Raw genomic sequence first — 12,263 nt, forward strand, 5'->3', positions numbered from 1 at the left:
GGAAAGGGGGAACATGGCTCACATGTGGGAAGGGGGAACATGGCTCACATGTGGGAAGGGGGAACATGGCTCACATGTGGGAAGGGGGGACATGGCTCACATGTGGGCAGGGGGGGACATGGCTCACATGTGGGAAGGGGGGGACATGGCTCACATGTGGGAAGGGGGGGACATGGCTCACATGTGGGAAGGGGGGACATGGCTCACATGTGGGAAAGGGGACATGGTTCACATGTGGGAGGGGGGGGTTGGCTCACATATGGGAAGGGGGACATGGCTCTCACAGCGGGACCAGGTGAAGGGGGTACATGACTCTCACATGGGGAAGGAATGGGACATGGCTCACACAGGAGCCAAAGGAGGGGACAACGACACAGGGGCCCCTAGTTGTAATAATCTGGATAGATACACCAATCAGCCATGTGAGGTACGCCACAGCCTGAGGCTTAGACACAGATTGTAAATTTGATTTTCCCATGCTATTTTTCATGTGAAGCCAATGGGCTGGATACAGATGTTATTCCTCCACTCCTGGGTGCAATCGTGCCCTCCGGCGGTATTCTAATGTTACTGCCGACGGGTGCGACAGGATCATTTCAGCTCGCTACCCCGGAGGTAGCGAGCTGAAATGCATGTAAAGAGACCCATTTGGGCGCCCAAACGGGTCTTTTTACTATTGCGCTCATTAGTTTAGTCAGGTTTAGGTGCTTTGCTTGCCTAAACCAGACTGTACTGGGTGCGATAGGGGTGGAAACGTGGAACATTTGAATATCGCCCCTCTATCTCCCGTCACTTTAGACAGGAGATAGGGGGCGCGTTAACAGTTGTATCTGGCCCAATATGTTTTATTTTAACTGCGGTGTCCTATGTGCTTTATTATTTTGACTGTGGTGACATATTTTATTATTTTCACTGTGGTGGCCTATGTGCATTATTATTTTAACTGTGATGGACTATTTTATTATTTTCACTGTGGTGGCCTATGTGCATTATTATTTTAACTGTGGAGACCTATTTACTTTATTATTTTAACTGTTGTGGACTATTTTATTATTTTAACTGGTGGCCTATGTGCGTTATTATTTTAACTGTGGTGGACTATTTTATTATTTTAACTGGTGGCCTATGTGCGTTATTATTTTAACTGTGGTGGACTATTTTATTATTTTAAATGTGGTGGCCTATGTGCGTTATTATTTTAACTATGGTGGCCTATTTACTTTATCATTTTAACTGTGGTGGCCTATGTGCATTATTATCAGTGCTAATGTGTGCGTGTGTGTGTGTTTTTATCTACAATGGGGCCAGTAATGTAGTGTGGGGTATAGAGGGGTCAGTAATTTACATTTGACCTATTCAATAACTGCCATTTTTTCGACTGGTCGAAAAATCCGGCACTGGCAAAAACCATGTGTATTGGTGAATTTGCCGCCAATACTCAATATTCAAGGACGTTTTCGGCCATTTTTGGGTCCAAAAATGTATTCAAAAATGGGCGAAAACGCTCGCAATTGAATACACTGTGTCGATTTAGTGCCGTTTTTTCGACCAACCCAACAAACGACACTTAATTAAATACCCCTTAAATTCTTTATTGCAGGGTGGGGGGGGGGGCACAACATTTATCTTGCCGCCGGGCAACTGGGATGAAGTTACGCCACTGCTTATGGCGTACCCTTTCCCGCCAACGGATAGGTTACGCTGGGAGTCATCCCCTAGGGTGGACAAGGCGCTCACACGATTATCTAAAAGGGTGGCACTGCCGTCTCAGGATACGGCCGCCCCAAAGGAGCCTGCAGATAGAAAGCAGGAGGCTATCCTGAAGTCTGCATATACACACTCAGGTACTATACTGAGACCTGCTATTGCTTCAGCATGGATGTGTAGTGCTGCAGCAGCATGGTCTGATACCCTGTCAGACAACATTGATACCCTCGACAGGGATGCTATTTTGCTAACCATAGAGCATATTAAAGACGTCGTCTTATATATGAGGGATGCACAGAGGGACATTTGCCGGCTGGCATCTAGAATTAATGCAATGTCCATTTCTGCCAGGAGAGTATTATGGACTCGGCAGTGGACAGGTGATGCTGATTCTAAAAGGCACATGGAGGTTTTGCCTTATAAGGGTGAGGAATTGTTTGGGGACGGTCTCTCGGACCTCGTATCCACAGCAACAGCTGGGAAGTCGACTTTTTAATTTTTACCTCAGGTTTCCTCACAGCCTAAGAAAGCACCGTATTATCAAATCCTCCCCTGCTTCCACTAAGTCCACCGCATGACGCGGGGGCTCCACAGGTGGAGCCAGGTGCGGTGGGGGCGCGTCTCCGGAACTTCAGCGACCAGTGGGTTCGCTCACAGGTGAATCTCTGGGTTCTACAAGTGGTATCTCAGGGATACATGCTGGAGTTCAAGGCGACTCCCCCTCGCCGTTACCTCAAATCAGCCTTGCCATTGGCTCCCAGGGAAAGGGAGGTAGTGCTGGCGGCTATTCACAAGCTGTACCTTCAGCAGGTGATAATCAAGGTTCCCCTCCTTCAACAGGGACGGGGTTACTATTCCACAATGTTTGTGGTACCGAAACCAGATGGTTCGGTGAGACCCATTCTAAAATTATAATCCTTGAACACTTATGTAAGGAAGTTCAAGTTCAAAATGGAATCGCTCAGGGCGGTTGTTGCAAGCCTGGAAGAGGGGGATTTTATGGTGTCGCTGGACATCAAGGACGCTTATCTGCATGTCCCCATTTACCCACCTCACCAGGTGTACCTCAGGTTTGTGGTACAGGATTGTCATTACCAATTCCAGACGTTGCCGTTTGGTCTGTCCACGGCACCGAGGGTATTTACCAAGGAAATGGCCAAAATAATGATACTCCTTCGGAAGAAGGGAGTTATAATTATCCCGTATTTGGTCGATCTCCTTATAAAGGCGAGGTCCAAGGGGCAGTTGTTAGTCAACGTAGCACTATCTCGGGAAGTGCTGCAACAGCACGGCTGGATTCTGAATATCCCAAAGTCGCAGCTGATTCCTGAGACGCGTCTGCTGTTCTTGGGCATGATTCTGGACACAGAACAGAAGAAGGTGTTTCTCCCGGTGGGGAAGGCCCAGGAATTGTCATCTCTGGTCAGGGACCTCCTGAAACCAAAACAGGTGTCGGTGCATCACTGCACGCGAGTCCTGGGAAAGGTGGTAGCTTCTTACAAAGCAATTCCCTTCGGCAGGTTCCATGCAAGGATCTTTCAGTGGGATCTGTTAGACAAGTGGTCCGGATCGCATCTTCAGATGCATCGGCTGATCACCCTGTCCCCGAGGGCCAGGGTGTCTCTGCTGTGGTGGCTGCAGAGTGCTCATCTTCTCGAGGGCCGCAGATTCGGCATACAGGACTGGGCCCTGGTGACCACAGATGCAAGCCTCCGAGGTTGGGGGGCAGTCACGCAGGGAAGGAACTTCCAAGGACAGTGGTCAAGTCAGGAGACTTCCCTTCACAAAAATATTCTGGAACTAAGGGCCATTTACAACGCCCTGAGTCAAGCAGAACCCCTGCTTCAAAACCAACCGGTGCTGATTCAGTCAGACAACATCACGGCGGTCGCCAATGTAAACCGACAGGGCGGCACAAGAAGCAGGATGGCGATGGCAGAAGCCACAAGGATTCTTCGATGGGCGGAGAATCACGTGCTAGCACTGTCAACAGTGTTCTTTCCGGGAGTGGACAACTGGGAAGCAGACTTCCTCAGCAGGCACGACCTCCACCCGGGAGAGTGGGGACTTCATCCAGAAGTCTTCACGCTGATTGTAAATCGTTGGGAACGACCACAGATAGACATGATGGCGTCCCGTCTCAACAAAAAAGTTAAAAAAATATTGCGCCAGGTCAAGAGACCCTCAGGGTGTACCAGTCGGTTTATGTGTTCCCTCCTCTTCCTCTCATACCCAAGGTACTGAGGATTGTAAGAAAGAGAGGAGTAAGAACTATACTCATCGTTCTGGATTGGCCAAGAAGAACTTGGTACCCAGAACTACAAGAAATGATCTCAGAGGACCCATGACCTCTGCCTCTCAGACAGGACCTGTTACAGCAGGGGCCCTGTCTGTTCCAAAACTTACCGCGGCTGCGTTTGACGGCATGGCGGTTGAACGCCGGATCCTAACGGAAAAGGGCATTCCAGATGAAGTGATTCCTACGCTGATAAAGGCTAGGAAAGACTGAAGTTCAGACGTTTGTTAAGGGAGTGCTACATATTCAGCCCCCTTTTGTGCCTCCAGTGGCACCTTGGGATCTTAACGTTGTGTTGGATTTCCTGAAATCCCACTGGTTTGAGCCACTTGACCGTGGAGCTAAAATATCTCACGTGGAAAGCCTTAGCTTTGGCTAGGCGTGTGTCAGAATTGGCGGCTTTGTCGTGTAAAAGCCCTTATCTGATCTTCCATATGGACAGGGCAGAATTGAGGATTCGTCCCCAATTTCTCCCTAAGGTGGTATCAGCGTTTCATTTGAACCAACCTATTGTGGTGCCTGCGGCTACTAGGGACATGGAGGACTCCAAGTTACTAGATGTAGTCAGGGCTTTGAAAATCTATGTAGCCAGGACGGCTGGAGTCAGGAAAACTGACTCGCTGTTTATCCTGCATGCACCCAACAAGCTGGGTGCTCCTGCTTCTAAGCAAACTATTGCGCGCTGGATCTGTAACACGATTCAGCAAGCTCATTCTGCGGCAGGATTGCCGCATCCTAAATCAGTAAAAGCCCATTCCACAAGGAAGGTGGGCTCTTCTTGGGCGGCTGCCCGAGGGGTCTCGGCTTTACAGCTTGCCGAGCTGCTACTTGGTCGGGATCAAACACTTTTGCAAAATTCTACAAGTTTGATACCCTGGCTCAGGAGGACCTTGAGTTTGCTCATTCGGTGCTGCAGAGTCATCCGCACTCTCCCGCCCGTTTGGGAGCTTTGGTATAATCCCCATGGTCCTTACGGAGTACCCAGCATCCACTAGGACGTCAGAGAAAATAAGAATTTACTCACCGGTAATTCTATTTCTCGTAGTCCGTAGTGGATGCTGGGAGCCCGTCCCAAGTGCGGACTTTCTGCAATACATGTATATAGTTATTGCTTAACTATAGGGTTATTGTTCTGAGCCATCTGTTGAATGAGGCTCTGTTTTTGTTCATACTGTTAACTGGGTATAGTTATCACGAGTTGTACGGTGTGATTGGTGTGGCTGGTATGAGTCTTACCCTGGATTCCAAATCCTTACCTAGTAATGTCAGCTCTTCCGGGCACAGTTTCCCTAACTGAGGTCTGGAGGAGGGGCATAGAGGGAGGAGCCAGTGCACACCAGATATAGTACCTAATCTTTCTTTTAAGAGTGCCCAGTCTCCTGCGGAGCCCGTCTATTCCCCATGGTCCTTACGGAGTACCCAGCATCCACTACGGACTACGAGAAATAGAATTACCGGTGAGTAAATTCTTATTTTTTCTGAGCAGTATATATATATATATATATATAAACATAAATTAAACATAAATATTTGGTTCGATCCGGCACTCAGTATTACCAATGTCTCATGAGGTGCTTGCTCTGGTGCCCTCCCCGGGTCAGTGACCCTGTAATAGCATGCAAGTAACTGGGCGGCACTCTCCAGACTTTCAATTTTCAATAGCGTCCTTTAATCCTACGTTATGTTTCGGGCTCCCGCCCGTCGTCAGGGACAATGATACACAAAATAACATACAATAACACATACAATTATACCCTATCTAACATGTGCACAGATTGCAAAACTCACTCACCTGCTCCACGCCGCTCGGTGCAGCCGGGCCCACGCGCAGACAACTGACGCCACTGGCTCCCGACGTCACCAGGCGGCGCCGAGCACGGATCACCTTTGTTCTCTGTTGCTTAGCAACCTGACAACATGAAATGAAAAACTTTTAACATTTAAAAACAGCGATCCATATAAAAACTGAACATACTCGTCACTATCCGTGTATCATGACTATAGATACATTCTCTTTTATCAAATGAAAAACTTTTTCCACTATAAACACAATTAATATAGCACAGCTCACTCATAAGTGTCTAAGTCTCTACTTACGTCCCCTATAATATGGCAACCTATTCACTAAATCAGTCCAAGTGTTTCATCAATGTTTTACTTTGTATTTCTGTATATATACAGTTACAAATTACACCCCTATAGGTAGCATTGTATACCCAGGGTTTCGTTTAACCCTTTTGGGGCCAATGTGTTGAGCATAAATATCCACCTACATTCACGTTTGAGCAGAATTTTAGCTCAAATCCCTCCTCTGGGTAGAGCCGGGATATGATCAATAATAATATTTCTTAATGTGGCCATACTGTGTTTGGCTATGGCGAAATGCCTGGCCACAGGCTGATCACTAGTACCTATTTCTAATGCCTGTCTTATTGCCATGCGATGCATTGCCATACGCTCCCGAAACTGCCGCTGTGTTTTGCCCACATATGACAGCCCACAGGGGCAGGTCAGGAGATATATGACATATGTAGTTGTACATGTAACCGCATGTCTTATCTGGAATCTTTTCCCGGTATGCGGGTGAGAAAATGTAGGGCTAGCTACCATGGACCTACATGTTGTACATCCGAGGCATTTGAAACACCCCGGTTTAAAACTCAAGAAGTGTGTGGGTTTCTTTTTATCCAGGCCCGTTACATCTAATTTGACAATTCTGTCCTTCAGATTACGAGTTCTCAGGTAACTGGGTATTAATCTTGAGCCCTGAAGTGTTGGCAGTTCTTTATCAGTACTTATAATGGGCCACCAATTCTTGGCCTTTTTAGTGAGGTTCTCACTGTGTATATTATAGCGATTAGGCCATGGTACCCTTTCCATATGCTGTGTCTATTTAGTCTTAGGTTTCAATAATGTAGACCTGGGAATATCCAATACTCTAGTTTTAATTTGTGTAACCTCATTTCTGTTGTATCCCCTCTGTCTAAATCTCTCAACCATTGTATTGAGTGCTGGTTCCACATGTCCTGGATTTGATGTAATAAACCTCACATGTCAGATGCTTCCACGCGCCACTCAAGCACACTTATCTTATGAAATAAAGACACCACAACTGTATTTGGCGTGAAAGGGGTCAGCTTTTATTTTCTGACTGAGAGGGAGGCCTATTAAATACTAAAACTAAAATGCAGACTTCCCTCTCTAACTAAAGGTGGCGAGGAGAAGAACGGTTAAACATAATAAATGTAACATGGGTGATCAACATTATAATACATAAAAACAAGCAGTAAAAAACATATGTGTGAGGGAGCCTCCTGCCCCAGATTTCCGGGATCGGCCTGCTGCCTCCATCCCAGACATCGAAAATCAAAAATCCAAGGACAGGGGTCGACCTTCTGCCACTACCCCTGTCCCCCAACGGTTGCAGGGACGGAGGTACGCTCCGCCCCTACGGGATAAAAGTTGGGCCACCGGCCCTGACATCCACATATGTTTTATACTAATTATATGGACCCACTTGTCAAAATGATGCCCGTAAACTAATTCTAAAAGATATAAATTACCTATAAATACACCCAAACTGACTAACTGTGAACTCATCATTAAATTTAAGTAACCGTTCAGAAAACCGGCCACCGAAAGCCGACACAATGAACCCAACAGTAAAACCAAAACCAACTCTGTTTTGTTTTTTGGGGCGGGAGGGCGGGTTACGTGAAGACACTGAAAGAGGCAGGAAATGGTGGATTAGCCACCTATATCCAGGCTGTACAGCCCCTATCCACACTCCGGCCAATGGCCTCCTGGTTCCTCCCTCTACGTTCCTCCCACTACAAAAACATTAACCCCTTGCAGGCCAAAGTGATGCACCGAGCAGCGCTCTGCAAGCACGGACGGTGTGTTTATGCTGCTGCTGTCATATTATATTCCTTACGCAGTCTTAAACCTCACACGTCAGATGCTTCCACGCGCCACTCAAGCACACTTATCTTATGAAATAAAGACACCACAACTGTATTTGGCGTGAAAGGGGTCAGCTTTTATTTTCTGACTGAGAGGGAGGCCTATTAAATACTAAAACTAAAATGCAACCTTCCCTCTCTAACTAAAGGTGGCGAGGAGAAGAACGGTTAAACATAATAAATGTAACATGGGTGATCAACATTATAATACATAAAAACAAGCAGTAAAAAACATATGTGTGAGGGAGCCTCCTGCCCCAGATGTTCCGGGATCGGCCTGCTGCCTCCATCCCAGACATCGAAAATCAAAAATCCAAGGACAGGGGTCGACCTTCTGCCACTACCCCTGTCCCCCAACGGTTGCAGGGACGGAGGTACGCTCCGCCCCTACGGGATAAAAGTTGGGCCACCGGCCCTGACATCCACATATGTTTTATACTAATTATATGGACCCACTTGTCAAAATGATGCCCGTAAACTAATTCTAAAAGATATAAATTACCTATAAATACACCCAAACTGACTAACTGTGAACTCATCATTAAATTTAAGTAACCGTTCAGAAAACCGGCCAACTGCCAGGTTACCAACCTGCCACCGCCACCGAACTAAAAAAACCCACACAACAAAAACAGAAAAACTAACTAGAGAGACCTAAGAAAGCACAAAAGAAACCCAAATGAACTATCAAAAGGAAAGAACTAGCTAAAGGGACCTAAGAATGTGAATAATGTCCTCCAGGAAGATCAGCATGCCAGCCGGGGACAAATGCACCCCGTCAGACCGGTATTGTGTCGGATCACGGTAGGAAATACCACCGTGCGGCACAACCAGCCCGCCATGCTGGAGGACAGCACGACCAACGACCGAATTGACCCTCCTCCGAACCAGGTCAATCGCCCCGGGGTTAAAGGCTCCGCGCCAAGACCGCCGGGGAACGATGTCCGACCAGAGGATGAGGCAAAACGGCCAGTCAGCCATGAGTTCCAGTAGCTGGCGCCTGATCTCGATGCGAATGTCGAGCCCAGTGCGGCGTACCAGATCATTGCCACCCAGATGCAAGACCAAAATCAGGGGGTACCCAAATCGGCCAACTGCCGCCCGAAGCCAGTCCCGCAGGCCATCCCAGCGGAGGCCTCTACGCCCCAACCAGCGCACAGCCTGCAGCTCCGGAAACCGGGCGGTGTCGCAGGCCAGAGCCGACACGGATAGCCAATAGATGTAGGAATGGCCGACAAACCATAGAAAGTGCGGATCTAACCGCCGCCCTGCAAAAGAAGGTGTGACGAAGGTTAGGAATGAAATAAATAAGGTATGTAAATGAGAAACCTGACTGCATCCCTAACGGGGAGAGAGTGGGTGGGGGTGGGGGGGGGCGCCCAATTTGACTTGAGGCAAAAACAAAACTTCGTTAGCCGGCAAAAGCCGAAATTAAAACCAACGATAAAACAAAAATTCCTCAAGGCCCCCGCAATCACAAAGTGCAACTGCGACGAGCGGCTAGTCCTCAAAGGGGCGCACTGGGAGGAAAAGGCCTGATATAGCGTCTGACTGCACCAGACCTCCACCTACCCAGTGCCTGGACTTCGACCTCGGACCAACCCGCCGCAGCGGCAGCTGAAGCAGCGCCGATGCGGAAAGAGTGAGTCCCATAGTCGGCCGGAGATAGACCCAGGTACAAAATACAACGCCCCAAAACCGACCGGAATTGATATCTGGTCAACGGGGAGCCGTCACTATGGACGAGCCACCCGGTGGGCGTTGGAGGCCGTATGGACGAATATGCCCGGGCTGCGGAAACTGGACAAATGCCCCGCGCACGAGCCGGACCCATTCGAACCCACTGCCCCCTGCCGGCTACGTCAGTCTTGGAGCGCTGAATCCTGCACCATAAACCGTCGGGGCGGATGACGACGTGGGCCTCCAGCATGGGCGAGACCGAAGCCCGAGAGACGGACACCAGCTCACCCACCCTGAACGCACCGTGTAAGGCCATAGTAAAGGCCGCCCGGAAGAGGCGAACCTCGTATCCCGAAAAGCAAATGCTCTGTAGGGATCCCAAAATCCGCCTAAGCAAAGCACCGGTGATCGGCTGGCGAGTATCCGGGAGGGGCAGGGTGGCCCGAGCCCAACCTTTCAACACCCGTCGGAGGAAAAAGGACTTCGTAAAATCCGCTTCCCCCCGCAGCTGCAGAAAGTAAGATATACTTGCCAGAACCCTGTTAACAGACGCCCGCGAAATCCCGTCGGAGTACATAACCCAGATGTAGTCTAAAAGTAAATCATGATCGGTCTTACCACACTGGCCTCTCTCCAGGAGGAAGCGACACCACCGCTCCCAGGCGGCCCGATAGGCCGCAAAAGTTGCAGGGGCCAATGACCTGTGGGCTAACGCCTCCAATCCGGGTGGATGACCTGCCACACAGAAGCAGGACATAATTCCCCATGGAGGAGAGCTGCAGGAGCCAAGCGCCTAAATCGCCGCAAATCGCCGCGTGACAGGGCATCTGCAATTTCGTTACGCACGCCAGGGATATGTTTGGCTCGCAACGTAATGTTGTTGACCAAACATAACAAGACTATCTGCGCAATGACCCGCAATACCGGCAAGGACGTGGATTTTTGGCAGTTGATGGCAAAAACCACGCCCAGATTGTCGCATCAGAAGACAACATGTTTATTACGCAGGGCATCGCGCCATAATTCCAAAGCGACCAGAATAGGAAAAATTTCCAGCTACAGCATGTTCGTAGTGAGGCCCCTGCGAAGCCAGGCATGCGGCCAAGGAGAGGCACACCAACGACCCGCAAAGTAAGCGCCGAACCCGAAAGCGCCGGAGGCGTCCGTGAAAAGCTCCAGGGTCGGGCTAGACACGATCGCCTCCTGCCAAATACAGATGCCGTTGAAACGAACAAGAAATTCGTCCCAAATGCTTAGATCCCGACGGATTTCGAGGGACAACCTGAGGAAATGATGTGGGCGTCTAACCCCCACGGTAGCCCGTTCCAATTTTCTACAGAAAACCCTGCCCATGGGGATCACTTTGCAAGCAAAGTTAAACAGGCCCAATAGGGATTGGGCCTGTTTGAGAGTGAGCTTGCCCGCGGACAGCGCATATATGATACCGTCACGTAAACGCAACACCTTGTCCGAAGGAAGCCTACAGAGACCACCGACCGTATCAATCTGGATCCCGAGGTAAACCAAGGAGGCGGAGGGTCCCTCCGTCTTTTCTGGTGCAACCGGAACCCCGAAGCGTGCAAAGAGGGCCAGAGCCCCCTGCAGCAAGTTGACGCAGCGAGGGGAGTCTGAGGGGCCGATAAACAGAAAATCGTCCAAGTAGTGGGAAATTCCCCGTTCACCCGTTGCCTGCTGGAGACACCAGTGGAGGAAGGAACTGAATCTCTCAAAGTAGGCGCAAGAGATAGAACAACCCATAGGGAGGCACCGATCTATGTAGTAGCCATCGTCCAGCTTAAAACCCATAAACCTGAAGGCGGAAGGGTGCAGCGGAAGGAGACGAAACGCAGACTGGATGTCCAACTTACACATAACTGCCCCTGGGCCAAAAGACCGTACGGTGTCAATGGCCGAATCAAAGGACAGGTAAACGACCCTACACTGGTCAGCAGGGATAGCATCATTAACCGAGGACCCCACAGGACAGGAAAGGTGTTGGATGAGGCGAAATTTGCCCGCTGTCTTTTTGGGCACTACGCCTACGGGGGACAAGACCAAATCTGGCAAAGGGGGTTCCCGGAAAGGGCCTATCATCCTCCCTAAGGCCACCTCTGCCTCTACCTTGTGCCGGAGCACGTCCGGAAACTCCCGAGCCGAACGCAGGTTAGTACCCGCCCCAGGACCCACCCGTCCATGTATAGGCAAGGGGAAACCCGACGCGAAACCCAAGTGTAAAAATTGGGCGTCCCCCGCCCGCGGGTATCGTCGCAGCCAGGGAATGAGCGCGCGAAGTCTAATTGGGGTGGGAGCTGTGGCTAGCGCCGGTGGCCGCGGGAGCGCGACTCTGTCGGGGCTGCGAGCCAAAAGCGCTCCCGGTCCCAGGACTGGGGCAATCCTTAATCCCGTGGCCCCCGCCACATCTGATACAGGAGTGGCGAAAACGACATCGCCCCCCCAAGTCGCATTGTGCATTATTAAAAGCGAAGCATTTCCCATGCCCCGCGCGCCCTGCGCCTCCGCGAAAGCCAGCAGAACGAGAGGCAGGTTTTTTTGCCCATCGTCTTGCCGTGCCGCCGTCTTCAGTGGCGGCCGAACCCTGTGTCAGTTCAGAGCACAAT

Source organism: Pseudophryne corroboree, chromosome 1 (genome assembly GCF_028390025.1).
Source record: "Pseudophryne corroboree isolate aPseCor3 chromosome 1, aPseCor3.hap2, whole genome shotgun sequence".
NCBI classification, from domain to species: Eukaryota; Metazoa; Chordata; class Amphibia; order Anura; family Myobatrachidae; genus Pseudophryne; species Pseudophryne corroboree.